This window comes from Stegostoma tigrinum, chromosome 5 (genome assembly GCF_030684315.1).
Source record: "Stegostoma tigrinum isolate sSteTig4 chromosome 5, sSteTig4.hap1, whole genome shotgun sequence".
NCBI lineage: Eukaryota > Metazoa > Chordata > Chondrichthyes > Orectolobiformes > Stegostomatidae > Stegostoma > Stegostoma tigrinum.
This window is the reverse complement of record NC_081358.1, coordinates 69110701-69136211: the sequence shown is the minus strand read 5'-3', so window position 1 is coordinate 69136211 and position 25511 is coordinate 69110701. Positions and strand designations below refer to the sequence as shown.

The window sequence follows — 25511 nt, the reverse complement described above, 5'->3', positions numbered from 1 at the left end:
GTTGTTAGAACACATTCTCTAGCTCAGAAGCAGTGAGACTAATTGTAACTTAATGCAAAATGGGAATCTTATTTGCAACTTCTCATCAATGTGATTTCGACTTGTTTTGTTGATGTCTATTGTCAAATTAACATGCTTCAATATGCTTAGTTCATTTCTGAGAAGTCAACAAAGCAGAGAAAAAGGTTGATAAAATTTTGTACTGCAACAAAATAGACCCTGTCAGTGCAAACGTAACATGTTATTGCCTGACAATTTTTAAGTTAATTCAAGGGATTTGAGCATCACTGTTTGTACCGGTATTTATTGCCCATCTCCAATTGCCCCTTGACCTGAGTGGCTTGCTAGGGCTATTCAGAAAACAACAACCAGTCAACCATATTGCTGTGGGCCTTGTGTCACACACATACCAGATAGGTGGACATAACAAATCTCCCTCCCTCAAGAACTGGACCCATTAGTCACCTTTACTTTAAATTCCAGATTTTTGTTAAATTCAGATTTTGCAATCTGTAATGTGGGATTCAAACCATTGTCCCAGAGCATTAACCTGGATCTCTGGTGCAGTGGTATTACTAATACACCACTGTCTGCCGTAATTACTAATTAACTGATTATATGGCAGCCAGGTGTGCAGCAAGGAGGGATGAAGGTAAATAGTGCTAAGTGATCCATCACATGTGGAAGCTAGTAAATAATGTACTTGCAAAAGCTACAAGAACAAAAATGCACAAAGTTTCTGCACCTGAGTGAAATGTCCCAAATGCTCAAGGAATTAAAGGATAAAAGTAGCAATGCCTTGTCGAAAATTTTCAATGCTCTAGAAATACTGGAGAAGTCTCTCAATTCTGGAAAATGGCAACTGTCATCCAAATTTTCAAAAATGAAATGAGGCATGAACTTTGTAATTATAGGCAGCGAACCTACATACATCGTGGAAAAATGTTTGAGGGCATTTTGAGCAATACCATCAATGAGCATTAACGGAGCACAATTATCAAATGGAACAACTTATAATTTTAGAAGTATTAAATCATTCTTTCAAAACAACTGGAATCATTAAGCACATAACTCAGCTATCATCCTTTCTCACTGATGTAACTTCTTTCAGTTCTACAATTCTCCAAAAACTCCGACCCAATATTTCTTACCATTGGTAACTCTGTCCTCAACTGGCTTGGCCAGGGTCTGAATTTCCCTCTGAAAGCCTCTCTGCTTCTCCACCTTTGTGGACCACAGAGAAGTCTTTGGAAGTGAGGCGATATGTTTATCTATTTCAGCTGCAAACAGATTAAGAATGTCGAAGACAGAGTTATACTTGCTACTTTGATCAGGGTTATTTCAGTGTTTTTGAAAGATGGATTCCTAATGGAAATGGTTCGGACAGTGAATTCAGGTAAGATGGGCATGGGTTAAGGAGCAATTTTTCAAGAAGTCTGGAAGATAAAAGGAAATTGGAGATGGTGTACTAACTGTTGGAGGAGGTCCAGAGTAGGTTTTTGGAGTAAGGTGAAGGCAGCTAATTAGAATTTGAAACAGACAGGCAGTAAAAGGGAAGAGTGAACATGGCAGTGTTGCAATTGTCAGAAGCTGAAAAGTGAAATAATTTAGGAAAGACCATTCGTTACAATCCAAAGGCAACTGGCTTATCTAATGCAGTTATAAATAAGACAAAATGTGTACTGGTTAAACTGCGAGGGCCACAAGTCAGAAGTTGTTTTATTTCTAAACTAATGGATATCAATTCATATGTGTTATTTGCAGTTGTTTTTTGTCATCTTACCTCAGGGAAGATACAATGTATGAGAAAAGTTTTAGACAACAGTGACAATTCTCACATCAGGCTTGTTTCTACTGAAGAAGATAAAAGGTGTTTGAGATGATGAAAGGTGTATGCAACATGGAAGAAGCTATTCATCTTGAATAAGACTTTATCATTTAAGGACATGTGCACAAAATTCAATATTACTTGAGAAATAGGATTAAGGGTTTTAAATACATTTAATGGCACTGCTAGATTCTGGTGTTGTTTGACAGCTTAGTGTTTTCTGGAGTTAAAAAAATCAGTAGATAGTGTGGGAGGGAAGTTCATGTTTAAATACTCATCTATGGATTCAGAATGGAGAGCATTAAACTGATGTTAGAGTACTCTCTCGATTTCAACTTAAGTTCTTAAATGTACATTTTAGAATTAAACTTAAAATTGTGAAGACTGTGGTAATTTTTATATCACTACATGTCAATGGGTAAACCATGACCATGTATACATTGTGAAAAAAAAACAGAAATCAACACGCCCATGCCAGCATGAACAGGAGACCAAATGTATGAGAATGCCTGAATTCTAAAGCTAAGTTATTAGTGTTTTACAGGTCACCCAAGAGGGTGGACCTAGAGGTATGGTGGTATGCCCAGTGCTGAGCTGCCCAGCTGTGATTTTTAAGTTGGGAGAGAAGTTATATAAGTAATTGATTATCAATTAAAAACCAAGTCTGAATTAACTGGAAATGGAACAGGAAAGGTCTGCACCAAAGATATCCTAGAGGTTAGGCCCAATAAACTGTTGGCCAGTGATAAGTGAGGGTGCACTCCTTAAAACACACAATATAACAGATACACACATGCTCTTAGACTCTGGTACAGCACCTGCCTCCTTACAGATTAGTCTACATAATCTGAGATCATCGTTAGAAAATGATACATTATTACACATTTTAGTGATGACTTATTCGTCTACACCTAGAGGTTTGGATCCATTGCAGAGAGCTTCTTCTTTGACTTAACTGCAATCTGGCAATAGTCACATTTCTTAGTTATATTGTCAGTATGCCACAGCTGCCAGCCTCTGATTTAACAGCTCTACGAAATGGGAATTCCTCCTCAACAGAAGCAGAAAGCTTGCCTGATGACAAAGTGCTGTCAACCATCAAGTTGAAGCAAGATAAGCTTATAAGCTGGTTTGCCTGACAAATTAGGCAACTGGATTCACAAAGAACTGCACACAACTTGCATCTCTTTCAATCTTCTATTTATTTCAAATCGTAGCCAAAATGTTGGTAGGACTATGAATTAGACTACTGCTCTCATCATGCCGAAATCTGAAATGACCCTGACATTGTCAAGAGTATTACCCTGTAAAGATTTCCCACAGTCGTTTTTTTTACATTTTTTACGATATGAAGTATAAAAATACAAATTTTGCTCTGTGTATTCTACTTCCTCAGAATTTATATTCACGCAGAAATCTGATGCAAATGACCTGATCAGTACACTAAACTGAAATGTATTAATTCCAACCTCCTGTCATTTAGTGCATTGTTATACAATAAATAAAAATTACTGTAAATGCTAAAATAGCTTCTACAGCAAACAAGATACTTTCCTAATAGAATTAAATTACTCTACTGTCTTTGGACAGAACATTTGATAGGACCTGAGCAACAAGATCAACAATAGATGATAAGCTCCAAAACAATTCCAAATTTTTTTTCTGCTGTGCTATCAAATCCTAATAAAGGGTAATGTGAATAAACAAAATAAAACAAGAGCAAGGATCATGATTAACCTACTCCAACTCATTAGAAGAAAGTCAGGTCATCATGTTGATAATAATTCTAGCCTTGTTCCTTGGCTCCTCACATCAGCAGGGGACTCAATATCAGTTCTGAGGAAGGGTCACCGGTCCCGAAATTTTGACCCTGTTTTTTTCCTCCACAGATGCTGCCAGACATGCTAAGCTTTTCCAGCAACTTTGTTTTTGTTCTCAACATCACAAGTGCCAAGCAATACTGAATGATGGTCTGTATTTATTTTTAGAGGGAGTGCATTGTGGTTGCATGTGGTGCTGAAATCATTGGCAATGATATGCTATGGAAGGGTCAACAATGGATGTCCATGGAACTCAATGAGCAGGAAGAATTTTTTGAAAGATGTTGCTTTGCAGGGTTTGTTGGTAGAAGTAAGAGGGACAAACGTCATAAATATTTAGTCTGGTAAGGTCACTTCCTGCAAATGCTTGAAAGACAGTGTCAAGACATGATACCATTGGTCAATCCTATAAGTGTGGAGCAAATACATTTTCAAATGTCATGTCCTATTATCCGTACCACTAACCTCATTCACTGCTTATTCACTGCACTTGTTTCATTGACATAAGAGTGATCTGAACTAATCAAGACACAAATTTAATGGCCTAGATATTCCAACAGTCAGAAATTTGTTGGAGCAGTGTAGACTGGAATTGCACATCAGGATCAAATGGAATCCCCAACAGTTGACTCCATGGTAATTACTACACCCTGATGGATAATTCCCCACATCTGTAATGTGAAGGAGTAAATTAAAGTCAGAGTATCTCAAAATGTGAGTTCTGACTCACTTAAACTTAATTATTACCCATAAAGTATGAGAAGATCAAAACCTATTCTCGTTCCAGCTGCCAATTCTTTCCACTCCTGAATTCATAGATACAACAAGTACAGCCCACTGGAGAGGTAAGTTACATAGTATATACAAGTCAAGTAAGGGCTTGGGCTGTGTTTATTGAAGACCACTGACGGGTATGCAGGAGCGGTCCAAACTGCCTCAGACCTTTGTACAAAATGTGGAACTCATCCTTTCCAACATGGGTTGGGTGGCTATCTCCATCAAACATGCTGCACTGTCTGGTGACCAATGTCTCAAGCTGCCATTGTAGAACTGTAGCCTCCACCTAATATTTGAATACTGTTCTGGATGCTCAGAGGGTTGCCATTATGACACTTGATACATGTATGTAAAGAGGTTTCCTATCACCAGTACTCCAAGAGGTTACTAGGATTTTTAAGGGACTACCCAAGGAGACAGACAATGTTTCTAAGGTGTGAGGTCCAATTACCCTCTCTCAGGATGGTAGCATTCCCGCTACCAACACTGCCACTCTTATGTGAAAAGGTAGAAGTGAGGGATTAGCTGAGTTGATCTTGCAGACAGCTAGCATGGACTCACTGGATGAATGGTTTTCTTTTTTACTAAAACCTTCAATGATTTTCTGTGTGGTTTCAGAGTGTTAGAAAAACAAGCACTTTAGAGCCCAATTTCGCTGCTTGTCTACTTTGTATTCTATTCCTCTGTTAATAAAGCCAAGGTTCCCATATGCTTTTTTAACAACCTTCTCAACTTGTCCTGCCAAGGATTTGTGTATGAGAAACCCCAGGTCTCTCTCTTCCTGCACTCCATTTAAAATTGCACTATTTAGTTTACATTGCCTCTTATTCTTCCTCACAAAATGTATCACTTCACACTTGTGTGTTAAATTTCATTTGCCATGTGTCTGTTCATTTTATTACAAAAAAATCTCCCAGAAAGAACTGAAATGCAAAGGATTAGAGAATAAAGGAACTGAAATAAATTAATATTAGCAAATGAAAAGTTGTTTTGGAAAAATTAACAGGACTGAAATTTCTGGAAAGCAAAGATCTGTATCCCAGAGTTTTGAAAGAGATGGTTTTCGAGATGGTCATTGCACTGGTGATCATCTTTCACAATAATACAGATTCTGGAATGGTTCTGCAGGTTGGAAGGTTGCAAATGTAAACACTCTAATTTAAGAAAAGATGGATAGAGAAAATAGAGAGTAACAGACCTGATATAAGTAACTGAGAAAATGCTGGAATTTATTAAAAAAGGCTGTGATAACTGAGTACGGAGATTGTAATTATCCGAATGGGGAGCGTCATCATGGATTGACAGAAAGTAAATGACATTTTCCAAACACATTAGAGTTTTTTTTAGTGGAGTAGATTACGGGGAATGAGCAGATGTGGTTTATTTGAATTTTCCAAAGACTTTTGATAAGGCTTCACGCGGGATTAGTGAAGAAGATAAGACATGGAATAGGAAATAAAGTAATTGCAGGTATTGAAGTCCAGTTAGCAGAAAGAGAACAGAGGGAAAGAATAAATGGGTGATTCTCAGATTGGCAGGCTGCAACCAGTAGGAAACAAACAAAGGGCATGCTGGAGAAACTCAGCAGATCTTGCAGAATCTCTGGAGAAAGAAACGTAGTTAATATTGCAAGTCCAGATATCATCTTCTTAAGAACAGGCATCTTTCGTGGAGCACCCTGCTTCAGTAAGGGACAGCTACGAAAAAGTAATAAGTGGATAAATCAAAGAGTATATCACTGTCTCAGGTTTAGTTTAGATTATCTAAAGGACACAGGCCCTTTGGCCCAACAAGTCCACACCGCCCTTTGGAACATCCCACCCAGACCCATCCCCCTATAACCCACACATCCTGAATACTACAGGCAATTTAGCGTGGCCAATCCACCTACTCAGAACATCTTTGGACAGTGGGGGGAAACCGGAGCACCTAGAGGAAACCCACGCAGACACGGGGAGAATGTGCAAACTCCGCACAGACAGTTGCTTGAGGCTGGAATCAAACCCGGGTCCCTGGCGCTGTGAAGCTGCAGTGCTAACCACTGAGCCACTGTGCCGCCCACTAAGAGAGGAAATGCAATCATAATTTAATTTTACCTCATTCTCCCTTTATCTGTGACAATATAAATTGTAAAACCTTATAACAAACCATCTTAAAATGCCTCTAATATAATAATTCTACTTTAGAAATAATTGCTGCAATACTTTACATCTGGAGAAGAGTTTGAAAGCATACAGATTACACACATACCTCTGTAGCTAAAGAAACCTAAAACCAACAGGCTACAGCTATACTTGTTCCGACAGCTTCTACACGTCTTTAAATGGGAACGAGATTGGTCTGCATGTCAGGGCTTGCTGGAGTTAAACTGGGTCTCTGCTGTAGCATAGAACTGTCATAACAAAGCACCATAATGAAAAAAGGATTGAGTGGGTGTGAAAAAATGTTTGATTATTCATCTGTATCAATCTTGTACTAAAATAGTAGTCCAGTTTCAGCTCTAGCTATACTGAATGAAACTCTGCTATCGGATATTCACTTGTTTCTGATACTTAACCACAATATAGCTGACTAAACCAGCACAAAACACAGTAACATTTCAATTGTGAGTGAGTTCTGCCCAAAATACCTTTTTACTCTGTTTTAGGATTAAATTTTCCTGTGTCCAAAGCCACTTTCAAAACTGGTCACATCTCCACATTAATACTATGTGATATTGGCAATTGAGCCTGTTGGGGAATGCTCTTTAAATTCAAGTCATTTTCTTAGGTGCATAGACAGGTTTTAAAAGGTTTTCATATGAACAAAACCAAATTAACTGACAAGTGCATATCACTAAAGCTTGTAATTTCTTCTCTTTTAAAAGTAATATTCAATGTTTTTAAATCTGGTTAGTCACAGCCAGAAAACTGGATAGCCTTAATTTATTTTTTTGCTGTCGAACTCATTTAGCTGCATTACAAAAATTGCACATTTACTCAGCTAAATTAAAAACAAATGCTTTTAATCAAAAACAAATTATGTTCCATTATGATGTCCTATTGCACAGATTCATAGACGAGTTTGTTGGTGATATCTCGTAGTAGCTAGTGGCAGAACAGAAAGTGAGTGACAGAGATAATGGGAACTGCAGATGCTGGAGAATTCCAAGATAACAAAATGTGAGGCTGGATGAACACAGCAGGCCAAGCAGCATCCCAGGAGCACAAAAGCTGATGTTTCGGGCCTAGGCCCTTCATCAGAGGGCGAGTGACATTTCCTTTTGGCGGTGGATGGCTAGCCATATTTGACCATATGGCAGCTGCCAATAGCTATGGAGGTTCACTTATATCCCTCATAGGGGTAAAGGTCTTCAGTTATATTGAAAGTCTACTCAGGCAGTCATTCCCTGCAAGTCAGCAGCATCAGTGTGGCTAGGACTGCAGGGCTTTGACATTACACCTGCTATCAGAATCCTTCTATTTTTCACGCTGGTAGAAAACTAACAGGTCCTACTTGACTGATGTCACAGAGTAAATAGTGAGTGGTCTTGTGGTTCAGCAACATTCCAAGCTTCCTCCTTGCCTCCTGTAAAACGGGAAGGTCCTGTTTCTGAGGGATGGTAGAAGGAGAATCTCCCATCTGATCAAAATGGTATGGATGAAGATGGCATTCCCAGTCAGTGGCTGTACGACCAACTGTAGAACCTGGGTCCAGTGGAGAAAGAGGATGAATAATTTCCTGCGGTCAAAGAGTAGTAAGGGAATGGAATGCTCTGCCTGCAATGGTAGTAGATTCGCCAACTTTAGGTACATTTCAATCATCATTGGATAAGCATATAGAACATAGAACATAAAACATTACAGCAGAGTACAGGCCCTTCGGCCCTCGATGTTGTGCCGACCTGTCATACCGATCTCAAGCCCATCTAACCTACACTATTCCATGTACGTCCATACGCTTATCCAATGACGACTTAAATGTACCCAAAGTTGGCGAATCTACTTCTGTTGCAGGCAAAGCGTTCCATTCCCTTACTACTCTCTGAGAGAAGTAATTACCTCTGACATCTGTCCTATATCTTTCACCCCTCCATTTAAAGCTATGCCCCCTCATGCTCGCCGTCACCATCCTAGGAAAAAGGCTCTCCCTATCCACCCTATCTAACCCTCTGATTATTTTATATGTTTCAATTAAGTCACCTCTCAACCTTCTTCTCTCTAATGAAAACAGCCTCAAGTCCCTCAGCCTTTCCTCGTAAGACCTTCCCTCCATACTAGGCAACATCCTAGTAAATCTCCTCTGCACCCTTTCCAAAGCTTCCACATCCTTCTTATAATGCGGTGACCAGAACTGTACACAATACTCCAAGTACGGCCGCATCAGAGTTTTGTACAGCTTCACCATAACCTCTTGGTTCCGGAAATCGATTCCTCTATTAATAAAAGCTAAAACACTGTACGCCTTCTTAACAGCCCTGTCAACTGGGTGGCAACTTTCAAGGATCTGTGTACATGGACACCGAGATCTCTCTGCTCATATACACTACTAAGAATCTTACCATTAGCCCTGTACTTTGCCTTCTGGTTACTCCTACCAAAGTGCATCACCCCACACTTGTCTGCATTAAACTCCATTTGCCACCTCTCAGCCCAGCTCTGCAGCTTATCTGTGTCTATCTGCAACCTACAGCATCCTTCGTCACTGTCCACAACTCCACCGACTTTAGTGTCGTTTGCAAATTTACTAACCCATCCTTCTACGCCCTCATCCAGGTCATTTATAAAAATGACAAACAGTAGTGGACCCAACACCGACCCTTGCGGTACACCACTAGTAACTGGTCTCCAGGATGACCATTTCCCATCAACTACCACCCTCTGTCTTCTTTCAGCAAGCCAATTTCCGATCCAAACTGCTATATCTCCCACAATTCCATTCCTCCGCATTTTGTACAATAGCCTACTGTGGGGAACCTTATCGAACGCCTTGCTGAAATCCATATACACCACATCAACCAGTTTACTCTCATCGATCTGTTTGGTCACCTTCTCAAAGAACACAATAAGGTTTGTGAGGCACGATCTTCCCTTCACAAAACCGTGCTGACTATCCCTAATCAATTTATTCTTTTCTAGATGATTATAAATCCTATCCCTTATAACCTTTTCCAACACTTTACCAACAACTGAGGTAAGGCTCACTGGTCTATAATTACCAGGGTTGTCTCTACTCCCCTTCTTGAACAGGGAACCATATTTGCTAACCGCCAGTCGTCTGGCACTATTCCTGTAGACAATGACGAGTTAAAGATCAATGCCAAAGGGTCGGCAATCTCCTCCCTGGCTTCCCAGAGGACCTGAGGATAAATCCCATCCGGCCCAGGGGACTTATCTATCTTCACCCTCTGAAGGATTTCTAATACCTCTTCCTTGTGAACCTCAATCCCACCTACTCTAGTAGCCTGTATCTCAGTATTTTCCGAGAAAACATTGTCATTTTCCAGAGTGAATACTGTTGAAAAATATTCATTTAGCGCTTCCCCTATCTCATCTGGCTCCACACACAACTTATTAATCTTACTTTTGTCATTCTTTTATTCCTTAAATACCTATAGAAAGCCTTAGGGTTTACCCTGATCCTATCCGCCAACAACCTCTCATGTCTCCTCCTGGCTCTTCTGAGCTCTCTCTTTAGGTCTTTCCTGGCTACCTCATAGCCCTCAAGTGCCCTAACTGAGCCTTCACATCTCATCCTAACATAAGTCTTCTTCTTCCTTTTGACCAGAGATTCCACCTCCTTCGTAAACCACAGCTCCCGCACTCTACAGCGTCCTCCCTGCCTGACAGGTACATACTTATCTAGGACACACAGGAGCTTTTCCTTGAATAAGCTCCACATTTCTAATGTGCCCATCCCCTGCAGTTTCTTTCCCCATCCTATGCTCCCTAAATCTTGCCTAATCTGATTGTAATTGCCTTTCTCCCAGCTATAGCTCTTGCCCAGTGGTATACACCTATCCCTTTCCATCACTAAAGTAAACAGAACAGAATTGTGATCGCTATCACCAAAGAGCTCACCTACTTCCAAATCTAACACCTAGCCAGGCTCATTACCCAGTACCAAATCTAATGTGGCTTCGTCCCTTGTTGGCCTATCTACATACTGTGTCAGGAAGCCCTCCTGCATACACTGGACAAAAACTGACCCATCTATAGTACTCGAACTATAGTGTTCCCAGTCAATATTTGGAAAGTTGAAGTCCCCCATGACAACTACCCTGTCTCTCTCACTCCTATCGAGAATCATCTTTGCTATCGTTTCCTCTACATCTCTGGAACTACTCGGAGGCCTATAGAAAACTCCCAACAGGGTGACCTCTCCATTCCTGTTTCTAACCTCATCCCATACTACCTCAGTTGACGAGTCCCCAAACATTCTTTCTGCAACTGTAATACTGTCCTTGACCAACAATGCCACACCTCTGCACCCTTTACCATCTTCTCTGTTCTTACTGAAACATCTAAATCCCGGAAGCTGCAACAACCATTCCTGTCCCTGCTCTATCCATGTCTCCGAAATGGCCACAACATCAAAGTCCCAGGTACTAACCCATGCTGCAAGTTCACCCACCTTATTCTGGACGCTCCTGGCATTGAAGTAGACACATTTCAAACCAACTTCTTGCTTGCCGGTGCCATCTTGCTTCCCTGAAACTTTATTTCGGACCACCCTACTCTCAACCTTTTCTATAGTTGAACTACAACTTTGGTGCCCATCCCCCCTGCTGAATTAGTTTAAACCCACCCGAACATACATGGAATAGTGTAGGTTAGATGGGCTTCAGATCGGTATGACAGGTTGGCAGAATATCGAGGGCCGAAGGGCCTGTACTAGCTGTAATGTTCTATGTTCTATGAAATGCACTGTTTAATCAATTCAGAGGTGACAATGCAAACAAGCAATGTAAATGTATAAATGGAGAGGGATGTGAGGCAGGAGCTTGAGTAGTCCTCAGCATCAGTTGGAACATGTAGACTACGTGTGTGGGAATGCTGTGAATCTTGCACCAGTTATAAGACAAGGTGTAGAGCTGGATGAACACAGCAGGCCAAGCACCATCAGACTAGTGGTTAAGCTGACATTTCCGGTTGAGACCTTTCTTCAGAAATGGGGGAGGGGAAAGGGATTCTGAAAGAAATAGGGAGAGAGGGGGAGGTGGATAGAAGGTGGATAAAGGAGAAGATAGGTAGAGAGGAGACAGACAGATCAACCCCACTTCTTTGACCTGTTTGTCTCCTCTCTGCCTATCTTCTCCTTTATCCATCTTCTATCCGCCTATCCCTCTCTCCTTATTTATTTCAGAATCCCCTTGCCCTCCCCCATTTCTGAAGAAGGGTCTAGACCCGAAAAGTCAGCCTTCCTGATCTTCTGATGCTGCTTGGCCTTCTGCGTTCATCCAGCTCTATGCCTTGTGATCTCAGATTCTCCAGCATTGACAGTTCCTACTATCCCAGTTGTAAGACAGTTTGCTTGTCAAATATTTTCTAGGGAGTGCTCTGGAGCTGTCTAAGGCCTACAACTTCACAAAGTTGTCATGCACTCTTTGGGATGACACTTGATTAAGTGTCTATCTGTCTGCAGGAGAAGAATGCTCACAATTGGCAGGAGTGCTCAAAAACTAACTGAGAAACCCTGGCCATATGAATTTAGACTTCCAATGAAGAGGTTGCCAAAGAGTTTGCCAGGCACAGTCAGGACAAAGCCTCTTCAGACGGACAGCTCAGAGTTTCTCAGCAATCTGGTGAGGATGTTTCTAGTCCGTTGTCAGTAAATGAACATTGATGATTCTGCCCCATGTTTGTGATTGTGTAATTACATTGCAAATACTTGAACTGTAACTCACCAGGCTAATTTCAAGCCCTTTTTGGGTGCAATTTATTAAGTGTGATTAAAAAGTCTCAGTCTCCTTCTAAAAAATCTTCAGAGAAAGCTTTAAAAGCAAAAATGTCTCTGATTATTACTCATTCACTTCTTGCAAATTCGTTTGGGGAATGCAGGTCAGTAAATAGACACAGATGAGATGAAAGCCATCATGTCGGAATGAATCAGAACAGGTCTGTATGTTTTGTAATATATTCTAAAAGGTCACATCAGCTGCCACTTTTATTTATGTTCAATACCTCAACTACAGCTGAGTCAGCTAACATCATTAGAAGGCAAATAGTCTGCCATTTAAGGAGATGTGATTCAGTACAATGACAACTCTCAAGAACAAGACGAGATAAGCAATGATATTATTAGCTCAAAAATTCTGTTTTTGAAATCTCTAAGGTGAATGATTTTTAAATTGTTTCGTTTTAAATAAAAGTAGTCTATGGCATGGTAAATGAACCAATGTTCAGTGACAAGTTTGCCTGGCTGCAATACTGCAGAATATGATGACACATTTAGAGGGAAGAACTTTATTAACATTTTTTACGGCTTTAGTAAGTCTATAGTTTGCCTGGTGTACGAAATATCAATGAAACAGATGGTCTTCTAAGACTATTTTCCACTGCTCTGTGCAGCAAGTGGTCAGTAGGCATTAATCTTCAATGATCCCAAACCACTGGACCACAAGCAATATGTTTTAAGTCCTATCCTCTGAAACATAATCTAATATCGGCTGTATTTCCTTTGATCCTTTGACCACAAACTCACCACTCAGTTAGACAAGAAAACAAGTCTTTTTTTTAACAATTTCAGTTGTATATACACATTGTTATCTTTTCTTAAATGGAATGCATTTGTTGGTCATCCCTAGCTGCCGTTGAATTGATTGGCTCTCAAGGGAATTTCTGAGGGCAATTAAGATTCAATCATGTTGTTGTGATTCTGGAGTCACATGTCGGCCAGATCAGACAAGGATGGCAAATTTCTTTCTGTCAACTGCACAAGGTGAGCCAGATGGGTTTTTATGCCAATCAGCGCATAATCACTGTGAGATTAACATTTAATTTCAGATATCAAATGAATTCAAATCTTAGTGTCTGCAATGGAATTTAACCTACGTGCCCCGAAGACTACCTTGGGGCTCTGGATTACAATTATAGTTACACCATTGTACTGCTTCTCCAGTTCTTAATAGTACATCTTGTTTGGTCAACTTGCACATTCCATCTACAGTACTGCATGGCAGGTGCCATGGTATTCTGCCTATTGATGTACACAGATTATAAAAATAACCACTTAAAGATATCCCACAATAATCTCCATCACAGTTATGCTGTGTTAAATTATTTTCACTCATTATGAGGTGCATGTTTCAAATAACAAAGGACAGTTATGAGTACTTAATATGGTACAGGCAGCACTGTATTCTTCAGTATGCTATTTATAGTCAGGCATTCATTCATTCGTTCAAAACAAAAGACTTACCACCTGCTTCATAGTATTATGGTGAAAAGAAGTGAAGGCACCTTGATTGTCTTTACCTGAACTTTACTGGTCATTAAAAAGACCATTATATGAACTGCTCACAGCAAAATTAAACTGCAAAAATGGAATTGCAAATTGAAAAGTGCAAAACATTTAAAATTGTTATCATGTTGCCCAATAAGCATATAGTTATTATTGATGATGATGACTCATTATCATGCAAGGTGTTTTTAATTCAAACTATCCAATCTGGCATCAATGAGTGTATTTGTTCTCTGATTTTTAGTTTAATTCAGCCTAAAATCATTCCCCTTTGACACTGTCTTTCCAGAATTTTAAGGGAATTTCAAAAGTCCAAACAATAGTAACTTTACATTGTGCAATTGAGTCCAGCATTGTAGAAATTACAAAGTGAAGTTAAACATCAAAGTATAAACTGTAAATAAGCACAAAAGGTTGGAGGGGAGAGAAAAATGTGAAGAAAACATAAAAAGCATTCCTTCCCTTCATGAAAAAGGCTGTAAAAATGTTTTTACATTACCTTTACCAGAGGACTTGTCTTCCTCCTCTACCCAATAGGATCTCAACACTTCATTCTTTTCTCATGCTGGTCTTGTGATTTTTAACTGCTCTCACCACCACAATGCTCTGATCCACAGTTTTCATTGCTACCTAAAAGGTATCCAAATAGTAATTAATGTTTCTCCTTAAGCAATAAACTTGCATGAAGTTTATGCTGATAGCTAAATTTCACATTCTTTTACTCAAAGAGATGAAGAATGGCAGCGCATTTTATAAATTCAGGAAGTTCTGGAGCAATAAATTCATATAAAGAAGATGGAGCATGGCTCAAAGTTTCTGATTATTTTCAACAACCAAACTGGAAATAGCTAAATAGCATTCATTTGGTGACACTGAAAAGGAAAATGTTACATGTTCTTAATTTTTGACAGTAGCAAAACTATGCTAACTGAATATCACAGAATCATATTTTTGAAATTAATAATGTATTTGGATTCTCATTCCTTTGAATCATACAGGAAAATTATTAATTTCTTATAAACAGTAAGTGACAACTTAAATTACAGAATACAACAGCTTAGCAATAATTCTCTAATACCTAAAGATATTTAACAGTTCCATGTTGCATCATTATGAACACACAATATTCATTATGGGAAAAACAATCATCACGCACTGTTATGAAGGTGATTCCATTTTTTTTGATGACATATGTTTAGAAAATTGTAAAACTTGGCTAATTTGAAAGGACTGAAGATATCTAGACTTCTTTTTTGTTAAAAATGTTAATTGGAAGGACACGTTGGGCTTTTCCAAAAATTACTTTCAGAAGAGGTAATTAATCGAATAAATAGTTGGAGAAATATACACTATGAATCTGCTTGGACTTCTCTACATGGAAGTTCCAAGTCTGTGTTAATAAATGTCGGGCAGTTGGGTTTTTGGATCTTGTTTGGGAAAAGCAGAGAAGCCAGCACATTCATGCTTTTCTACGTTTTTGGGAAAAAAATGTTTCAAACCCAGTGTAGGAGCTGTAAAATTAATGCAGTAATTCCCCTAACTAGCTTCTGAAGGATTTTTTCTCTACAGTTCTTGAACAAACTGTTTTTGAGAATATTCCACTGGCAACTGCACATGCCTAGTGATACTCATCTATCTATACCAGGTCATCAAATTAAAAACCATATGGAATTTTTCATGAACACAGCAGGCCAAGCAGCATCTCAGGAGCACAAAAGCTGACGTTTTGGGCCTAGACCCTTCATCAGATGAAGGGTCTAGGCCCGAAACGTCAGCTTTTGTGCTCCTGAGATGCTGTTTGGCCTGCTGTGTTCATCCAGCCTCACATTTTATTATCTTGGAATTCTCCAGCATCTGCAGTTCCCATTATCTCTGGAATTTTTCATGTCTTATTATATCTTCTTCAATAATTAACCATTATTTGACACAGCCTTTTTTTTATTTGACAGGGAAATCTCTATCTTTTTTCTGTACTGTGTACATGTGTGTATTAGGTTACACGAGAGACAAATATTTATAATTTCATGTTTCGAGTTGTGTGTTCAATAGTCTTGAATCTTTGTTTAATAATTCTTGCTGTTATAATAAATCAATAATTTTGCTGTTTGTTAAAGAAACCTGGTTGATGGATTATTTTTATTGTACATCTAAATAGATAAAATGTATGTCCACATTCATAAAACATTTGAATATACATTGTGATTCCTAGGAGGGCCGGATTCAAGTTGCACCTGATTCAGAGATGCGTAATATCACCTCTGAACAGGTGGAATACATTTTTACAAAATACATTATGACCATTGGGGCTGTGGAAATGAAAAGAAATGACAATGCACTCCTCCAAACTTCGTCATAATATATAACTGGAGGGTCAAGTGCGATATCCAAAGCCAGAAACATGCAATTGAAGCAAGGTAATAACAATCGAAAAAGGATAAAATAAAGATCAAGGTTTTTTTGTGTATAAGAGTGAAGCTTATACTACAGAAACTGCTAATTGTAGTGCAAATTAATTTGCATGGTAACCTGGGAATGAATATTATTCCTTAATGAAATTGTCCACTGCACAACTGCTAACTGTAGAGAAGCACTTGAGGTTATATATTAGATTAAGTGGCCAAGAAATTTGGAGACCGAAGTGAGAGGGCCAGACAATCAGAAGATGTATGGATTATACTGACAAGGTTCAGTAAGGCAAAATGAAGTCAGAATGAGAATTCTGGAGAGAGGAAAATATAATTTCTTTTTAAATGGAAGAGCATTTTAGAGGGAAGAATTTAAAAGGAAAGGAAAAAGAAAGGGCACTTAAGAAGCAAGAACAAGAATTGCAAATGGAAACAGAAAAGAAAGGGAGTTGCAACAGAAAGAAAGAAAGATGCAGTGAAAGAAGGGAGAAATCAGATTCTACACCATGTTATCCTTCAAGTGAGATCGGTAAATTTACATTTATATTTAGGGTTACAGGAGCCACCCAAATATTTTTGGAGAAAAAGGGCATGATCTTTCCGCCGGAGAAAGCTCTGAATGTCAAGTTTTAAGAGAATGTTGTCGGAGGGAAGTAATTACAAAGAGGGTATCTTACTATCTGCTGATAATAAAATGTGAGGCTGGATGAACACAGCAGGCCAAGCAGCATCTCAGGAGCACAAAAGCTGACGTTTCGGGCCTAGACCCTTCATCAGAGAGGGGGATGGGGTGAGGGTTGTGGAATAAATAGAGAGAGAGGGGGAGGCGGACCAAAGATGGAGAGAAAAGAAGATAGGTGGAGAGAGTATAGGTGGGGAGGTAGGGAGGGGATAGGTCAGTCCAGGAAAAACGGACAGGTCAAGGAGGTGGGATGAGGTTAGTAGGTAGATGGGGGTGCGGCTTGGGGTGGGAGGAAGGGATGGGTGAGAGGAAGAACAGGTTAGGGAGGCAGAGACAGGTTGGACTGGTTTTGGGATGCAGTGGGTGGAGGGGAAGAGCTGGGCTGGTTGTGTGGTGCAGTGGGGGGAGGGGACGAACTGGGCTGGTTTAGGGATGTGGTGGGGGAAGGGGAGATTTTGAAACTGGTGAAGTCCACATTGATACCATTAGGCTGCAGGGTTCCCAAGCGGAATATGAGTTGCTGTTCCTGCAACCTTCGGGTGGCATCATTGTGGCACTGCAGGAGGCCCATGATGGACATGTCATCTAAAGAACGGGAGGGGGAGTGGAAATGGTTTGCGACTGCGAGGTGCAGTTGTTTGTTGCAAACTGAGCGGAGCTGTTCTGCAAAGCGGTCCCCAAGCCTCCACTTGGTTTCCCCAATGTAGAGGAAGCCACACCGGGTACAGTGGATGCAGTATACCACATTGGCAAATGTGCAGGTGAACCTCTGCTTAATGTGGAATGTCATCTTGGGGCCTGGGATAGGGGTGAGGGAGGAGGTGTGGGGGCAAGTGTAGCATTTCCTGCGGTTGCAGGGGAAGATGCCGGGTGTGGTGGGGTTGGAGGGCAGTGTGGAGCGAATAAGGGAGTCACGGAGAGAGTGGTCTCTCCAGAAAGCAGACGGGGTGGGGATGGAAAAATGTCTTGGGTGGTGGGGTCGGATTGTAGATGGCGGAAGTGTCGGAGGATGATGCGTTGTATCCGGAGGTTGGTGGGGTGGTGTGTGAGAATGAGGGGGATCCTCTTAGGGCGGTTGTGGCAGGGGCAGGGTGTGAGGGATGTGTTGTGGGAAATGCGGGAGACGCGGCCAAGGGCATTCTCGATCACTGTGGGGGGAAAGTTGCGGTCCTTGAAGAACTTGGACATCTGGGATGTGCGGGAGTGGAATGTCTTATTGTGGGAGCAGATGCGGCGGAGGCGGAGGAATTGGGAATAGGGGATGGAATTTTTGCAGGAGGGTGGGTGGGAGGAGGTGTATTCTAGGTAGCTGTGGGAGTCGGTGGGCTTGAAATGGACATCAGTTACAAGCTGGTTGCCTGAGATGGAGACTGAGAGGTCCAGGAAGGTGAGGGATGTGTTGGAGATGGCCCAGGTGAACTGAAGGTTGGGGTGGAAGGTGTTGGTGAAGTGGATGAACCGTTCGAGCTCCTCTGGGGAGCAAGAGGCGGCGCCGATACAGTCATCAATGTACCGGAGGAAGAGGTGGGGTTTGGGGCCTGTGTAGGTGTGAAGAGGGACTGTTCCATGTAACCTACAAAGAGGCAGGCATAGCTGGGGCCCATGCGGGTGCCCATGGCCACCCCCTTAGTCTGTAGGAAGTGGGAGGAGTCAAAAGAGAAGTTGTTGAGGGTGAGGACGAGTTCGGCTAGGCGGATGACGGTGTCGGTGGAGGGGGACTGGTCGGGCCTGCTGTACTATCTGCTGTACTGGGATTGTGACCTATGATATGTAGTACAATAACTGTATAGGTTGCCTGAAGTTTACCTGTAGGCAGAGTTGACTGACTGTTGGGGAATGATTTGGCCATGTGAAAGTAGCAGCTCCTCCAGTAGTTATTAAAAGCGAAGTGTGGTTAAAAATATCAGTTTTTGGGAAACTATTTAGTAATGTGGTCTGTGTGGAATCTTTACAAGGTGGGTCTCCCTATTCTCACTATTGTGGATTTGGCTACTTGATTCCCAGATGCTAAACTTTTAATTTATTTTTGCCAAGGCAGTGGTAGAGTAGTTAACCCAGTTCTTCACTCAATATGCTTTGCCAACAGAAATCAAAATGTATTAAGGTTCCAATTTTATGTCTAATGTTTTTCATGAAGTTATGAGTAACCTGGGTGCAACAGTTAAGTCCACCATATACCATCAAAGCCTCAAAATAATGAACAGGACATACTGTCATTAATCACCATTTTATTCAGACAAAGGGCTGGAAATCATTTTGTTTACTAACCAGGATTCACCTAATGAATCTAGTAACTTTTGTTTCTTTTTCTAAATTAGTTTATGGATACGAATTAAGAGGAGAGCTGACGCTACAGGAAAGATATTAGCCGAGAGGAATGAATTTTCCATTGGAATCCTGAATCTGTGTTCTGAGAAAGACTCACAAAAGTTGGAAAGTAGTTCTGGAACATTCTAATGCTTCATAAAGAAACAAGATGGATGAACAAGCATACCTAGATCCAAATATTTCACCCAGGGGATAATGCGTCAATATTACTGGCAATACAGGTGAACCACTGAACACATGGTTCATTGGTCCACATAAGAAGCTAAAAGGATTAGGAAAGTAAATTATTTGATTAAAACCCCAAATTACTAGGAAGAAAGAATCAGCATGTTTAAACATTACAAACCCAAAGGATGGTAAGCAAGCAGAGGTATGTCAGTTTGTAAGTTTAGAGAAAGATGATAGCGATAGTGAGAATAAGGCAGAAGGAGGCCTGAACAAGTCCCAAATTAAATGCCTTACTCTCTGGTTAACTAATGCTGAACTACTAAGGAAACTGGACACCATGCTTTCATATTTAGAAGCAGATGAGACTGAACAAAGCTGCTCACAGCATTCAATGCTGTCTGTAGAGACAAACCTTAGCAACGCATGATGTAGTCTCTCTTATAAAATGACATTCTCACTACTTAGGTCCAGAGAAACAGGCCCAGGTGAAAGCAGAGTTCTGAAACATGTTGGAAAACAACCAAAATGACCCCAATCATCGTAGCTCTGCGGTCTTGTTAGCACCTTAACCTGATTGTTGAACCAGATTCTACAAAGACTACAGAAAGGTCAATGCAGAAATGAAACCAGACTCTGACATAATTTCTCGTTTGAAAGACTATATTAATGGACTTGGGTATACCACATTTCTTACTAAAATTGATTTCTAAAGGACGTTCTGGCTATTGAGGGAGGGCAAAGAAGGTTGAGCAGACTGACTCCTGGGATGGCAAGATTGAAGTACATGGAGATACAGGGTCAGTTAGAATGTTGTTCATTAGGGTTTAGAATTTTAAAGGGAATCTTATTGAAACCTGTACAATTCTAACAGGATTTGGTAGGGTAGAAGCGGGAAGGATGTTCTCGATGACTAAGGAGGCCAGAGCCAGAGGGTCATAGACTAAGAATAAGGACAGGGCAGAGGTGAGAAATTTCTTCACCCATAGAGTGGTGAGTTTGAAAATTCTCTGCCACAGGAAACTGTTGAGGTCAAAATATTCAAGATTTTCAAGAAAGATGTATGTATAGTTCTCAGGACTAAAGCGATCAAAGTCTATGGAGAGAAAGGAGGAATAGGGTACTGACTTAGATGATCAGCCACGATCACATTGAATGCTAGAGCAGATGATAAGGGATGAATGGCCCTTACTGCTCCTTTATTCTATGTTTCAGTCTGGAAAGGATAAACTCAAATACTGTTATGAATAGAGTTGCAGGATTTTGAGCCGGCTACAGTGAAGGAATAGTGATAAAGTTCCAAGTCAGGATACTGCATGACTTGAGGAGTATCTTTGAGGTAGTATTGCTACAATACATCTTTTGCAATACATCTTCTGACTCAGCAGATACACTGCCTCAGAGATTTGTTCGTAATGGACTTGGTGTTCTAATTCTATTCACTTATTCAACATGAGGTCAGTCCACAGCATGGGGGCTACAAGAATATTAGAAGTGAGTAATTAGTTTCTGGCTATGGTAGAATTTACAAAGTACGAAAACTACCCTTTATTTTCCTTAAACTATTTGTGAAATTTGTCAAAATTATACACAATGCTCACATAAGACAGAGTGAAGCAAATGAGCTTAAAGCTTCTGAGGATTTTGATGCTGCTCCCATCATTGGATGAAAAAAGACTGACTTTGAATTTTATGATTTCCAGATGCATGAATGGGGAGAAGAAGGAAAAACACTTGAGAGGCAGAAACAAAGGGAAAAGATGAAGGGCTGGTACTCTTAACTGTTACCAGGTATGGACTGACTGCCTTAAAAGGAGAAGTTAAGTAGTTTGGGTCTGTACTCTTAAAAAGTAGAAGAATAAGAGGCAACCTTGTTAAAATGTACAAGATTCTTGGAGGCAAAAACTGAGAATGCTGGAGAAATGCAGTAGGTCTGGTAGCATCTAGAGAGAGAGAAACAGGGTTTCAAACCAGTTTCAAGTCTGGTATGACTTTTCTTTAGTTGTGTGTTCCAATAATGAGTGTAAATTTCAGTTATGATCTTCTTTGGTTTGTCCCAGATCTGCAATATCATCAGCAATACATTTTCTGGAAATAATATTTTCTAATGGTATTCTGAAAGTGGTGATTTCTTGAGATTCTTTAGCCAAGTGATCTGACCAATATCCATGTTTGGCATCTAACTTGGAACTGAATTTATCCCCTTTGAATTTGGGATTCAATTGTTCTTGTGTTGGAAGTCTGTCTGGGCATCTTGCAGCGAAAGTTTTGGATCCAGATATACCCTGACTATCAACTGTCAACTATCTTCACTATGCACACAACAGAACACCACCAGTTTCTGTTCTGGTGTACACAGTGGATAATACAATTACAGTGTGTACTATCTGCAAGATGCACTGCAGAAATTCACCAAAGATTCTCAGACAGCGCCTTCCAAACCCATGACCACTTCCATCTAGAATGACAAGGGCAGCAGACATACGGAAACACCACCACCTCCAAGTTCCCCTTCAAGCCAATCACCATCCTGACTTAGAAACATATCACCATTCCTTCACTGTCGCTGGGTTAAAATCCTGGAATTCAATCCTAATAGCATTGTGGGTCAATCTACAGCAGGAGGATTGTAACAGTTCAAGGCGGCTGCTCACCACCACCTTCTCAAAGGCAATTAGGGTTGGGCGCGAAATGCTGGCTAGCCAGCAATGCCCACATCCCACAAATGAATAGAAAAAGAAATTCTATCCTGTGAATGTGATACAATGAAGAACATGACATGTGAAAAAAAATTCATCACTCTCCCTTAAGCTTCTTTTGTATTTGAGCCCTGCACTTCTATACTGATTGGTTGAATTACAGCTACTTTAGGGTGCAATGCAGCATCGCCTTTTGAAGTTGAACACTATATTGAATCTGACTGGGTATATTTTTTTTTCCTTTTTTAGAAATTTGTTCATGGAATATGAGTGCCATGGCAAACCCAGTATTTATTGCCCATCCTTAATTGCTCGATGGCACTCAAGAGTCAACCACATTGCCGTGGTTCCGGAATCACACACAGATCAGACCACATACGGACAGTAGATTTCCTTCCTTAGGACAGCCAGATAAGTTTTTACAATAATTGACAGTGCTTACATGGTCACCATTAGACTAGCTCTTTAATTCCAGATTTTTATTGAATTCAAATTTCAACATTTGCCACAGTGGAATTTGAACCCATGGCCCCAGAACCTGCGTGTCTGCATTGCTGTGTCCGTTGATATATCCACTACACCACTGCCTCCCTATTCCATCTTCTTTGAGGTGCAATACAGCATTACCTTTGAAGTTTCCTACTGCACTGTACATTGGACATTGTTTATTCTGCTACATCTTTGTGATCTTTGAATGGTGTTGTGATCCATGCATACTGGCTATCCTTCTATTTCTGCCCTATTTGTGTTCACCACACAAATTACTTGGAATTTCCATGCAGAATTGCCATTGCTGCAATTATCGTTAATGTATCAATGCAAGGCATGCTGTTCCATTATTTGAGTCATACTGTTGCAGATTACATTATTGGCTGTCAACAATTTAAATAAATAGTCTTCAAGATTCTAGTAGTTAGGATGTTTGCACTGTGTTGAACTTAGAAAGTGTTTACCAATTTTCTTTGAGATGTGATGTTAAGTCTTAAAAGTTTGTAGCTGTTTGACTTCATTCACACAATATGTCACATTAACTGTTGGCTGTGTTTGCATTCTCATTGATCGTTTTTCCACTCTGAATCATCACCTTGGTCAGTCTCGCCGACTAACCTCATATGTATGCTTACCTTTAAAGGGATCTCTGGTACACACCGTGTTATTGCTCACAGTTTGCTACACATACTTTTTGTTTGGTGGCTCTCTAATGTAGCCTTTGGTTGTAACTTGGAAAAAGATTTCTTGCATTGGAGCCCAGTTCCCTTTTGCACCCCTGTCAGGAGAGCGCAACAAGCCACACTTCCTTCATATTCTGCCAATACTGGCAACTACATATTAAATTGTTGCTCAGCTTTAATCACTTCATATCTTCTGCAATCTTTGACAACATTTCGATCTCATGACCCTTTAGCCTCTGGGGTTTCAGTGATATGACACCTTACTCCTTTTGCTGTGAGCTCACATCACTGCCTCTGCATTTTATGAAAAATTCCCAGCAGTTCATGTTGTGATTTCTTGTGTTATTTGTTAGTAACATAGATTAAGCAGCATGCATTAAGCTTTCTTGTTAAATAAAACTATGAGAATTTCAGCTCAGCCATAGCTTGTGGTTAAAATTGCTGAACTCACAGAACTTAGCTTGCTTTTGCTGGACTGCATATGGGAGTTGTCTATGGAGTTTCATATTGGTCCTTTGCTCATTATCATATCCAGCTATTCAAGCAACACAACTTTTGAAGCAATAACACTAAGTGACTGCAGATGGATCCACAGGGCAACCTTGAGATATGAAAAGCCCAAATTCCCACTGTACATTTTCAGCCTTAGCAGCATGGCTGATTGACAGGCAGCAGCATGGGTGTTGGCAGGGCAGGAGCTGTGGGCGCATGAACACAAAATTCTGAGAGACGACAGAAAGTAAATGCTGCACACAGCCACTGTCACTTTCCTAAGGTGGAGCTTCACCAATCCTATGACTCTCATAGAAGTCAGATTGCCAGGCAGTTGTATGAGCCTTATCACATAGTTCTCAGCACCTGTGGTACAAAGCTTGCCTTGCAGCAAACATATATCCTTTCAACTGCTGGATAACACTGCATAGTTATGCTTGTGCTGAGGTAAAAACTAAAACTACAGCCCCTGGACTTTCATTATGGTTGGGTCTGTGTTCCTACCACTTCCACATTGTAAAGAATGGGCCTCAGTCTCTGCACAAAGCCATGTTTCTTGTGGGGTTGAATTTTATGGTGAAAGCTGTGGTGTATTGCTTGACCCCTGTTTGGAAGGTAGTCATTAGATGACAGTTTGTAAACTAAAACGCCGAGTTCTGACACTGGCCCTTGACAAGGTAAAAGTGCAACTTTCGTACTTCAGTGACAACTTAGGCTCTGAGTAGACCAAGCAGCTAGAACTCAGAAGTAGGAGTTGATATGACTACACCCATTCTTCTGGAGGAAGACAACATGGATGTAGGACTCACAGGAACAGGAGTAGGCTGTTCAACCTTCCAAGCCTGGTTGACTTTACAGTAAAATAATGGCTGATCTGGTTTTAGTGTCAATTACACTTTCTGGCTTGCACCTGACACACGTCGAGTCTCCTGTCTATTAAAAATCTGTCAAACTCAGTCTTGATTGAATTCAATAAAGTTAAAAACCAACCTTCCAGTACTTCTGGGAAGAGAACTCTACAGTCAAATAACCATCTGGGAAGAAATAATAATCTTGGAAGAAATAATAATCAGGATAATCTTGCTTTAAGGAAAACCCCAGTCTGTCAAAGCCCTGTTCATAACCAAAACACTCCTGCACAGCAACGTCCTGGTACATTTCACCGGAGAGAGCACAGAGGAAATCACATCGTTGCTATAATGTGCATTCTAGAATGTTTTTTTTAATTCATTCATAGGATGTAACTTTCACTAGCTAGGCCAGCATTTATTGCCCATTCCTAATTGCCTAGAGGACAGTTCAGAATCAACCTCATTGCTGTGGGTCTGGAGTCACATGTAGGCCAGACCAGATAAGGGTGGCAGTTTTCTCCCCTGAAGGACATTAGTGAACCAGATGGGTTTTTCCAACAGTTTACAATGAATTTCAGCATCATCTCCCTGTTCTCCAACTCTATGCCTTGTCTACTAAAGACAAGTATGCCATATACTTTCTTAATCACTTTATCCACTTGTCCTGATATCTTAAGGAACTAGTGTACATGCACTATGTGGTGCCTCTGATCTTCTGGTGTCCTCCTGTTTATCATACATTCCAATCGCTTGTTTGTCGAGTTCAAATGCATCACCTCACATTTATCCGGATTGAATTCCATTTGTCACTAATCAGTCTAAGACTATTCTTCTCACCGTTTCCCACTCCA

At 40.5% G+C, this 25511-nt stretch overlaps 1 protein-coding gene across 2 annotated transcripts in view; it reads right to left on the bottom strand.

The window, feature by feature from the left end:
* The window catches only part of st18 (ST18 C2H2C-type zinc finger transcription factor), a 343587-nt gene that overhangs the window by 294790 nt on the left and 23286 nt on the right, over window positions 1–25511 (bottom strand). For both annotated transcript variants that reach the window (XM_048529874.2, XM_059646059.1), the window contains exon 2: window positions 14366–14496. The gene's annotated coding sequence lies outside the window, so the exon portion shown is untranslated. The remainder of the gene's footprint in view (window positions 1–14365; window positions 14497–25511) is intronic.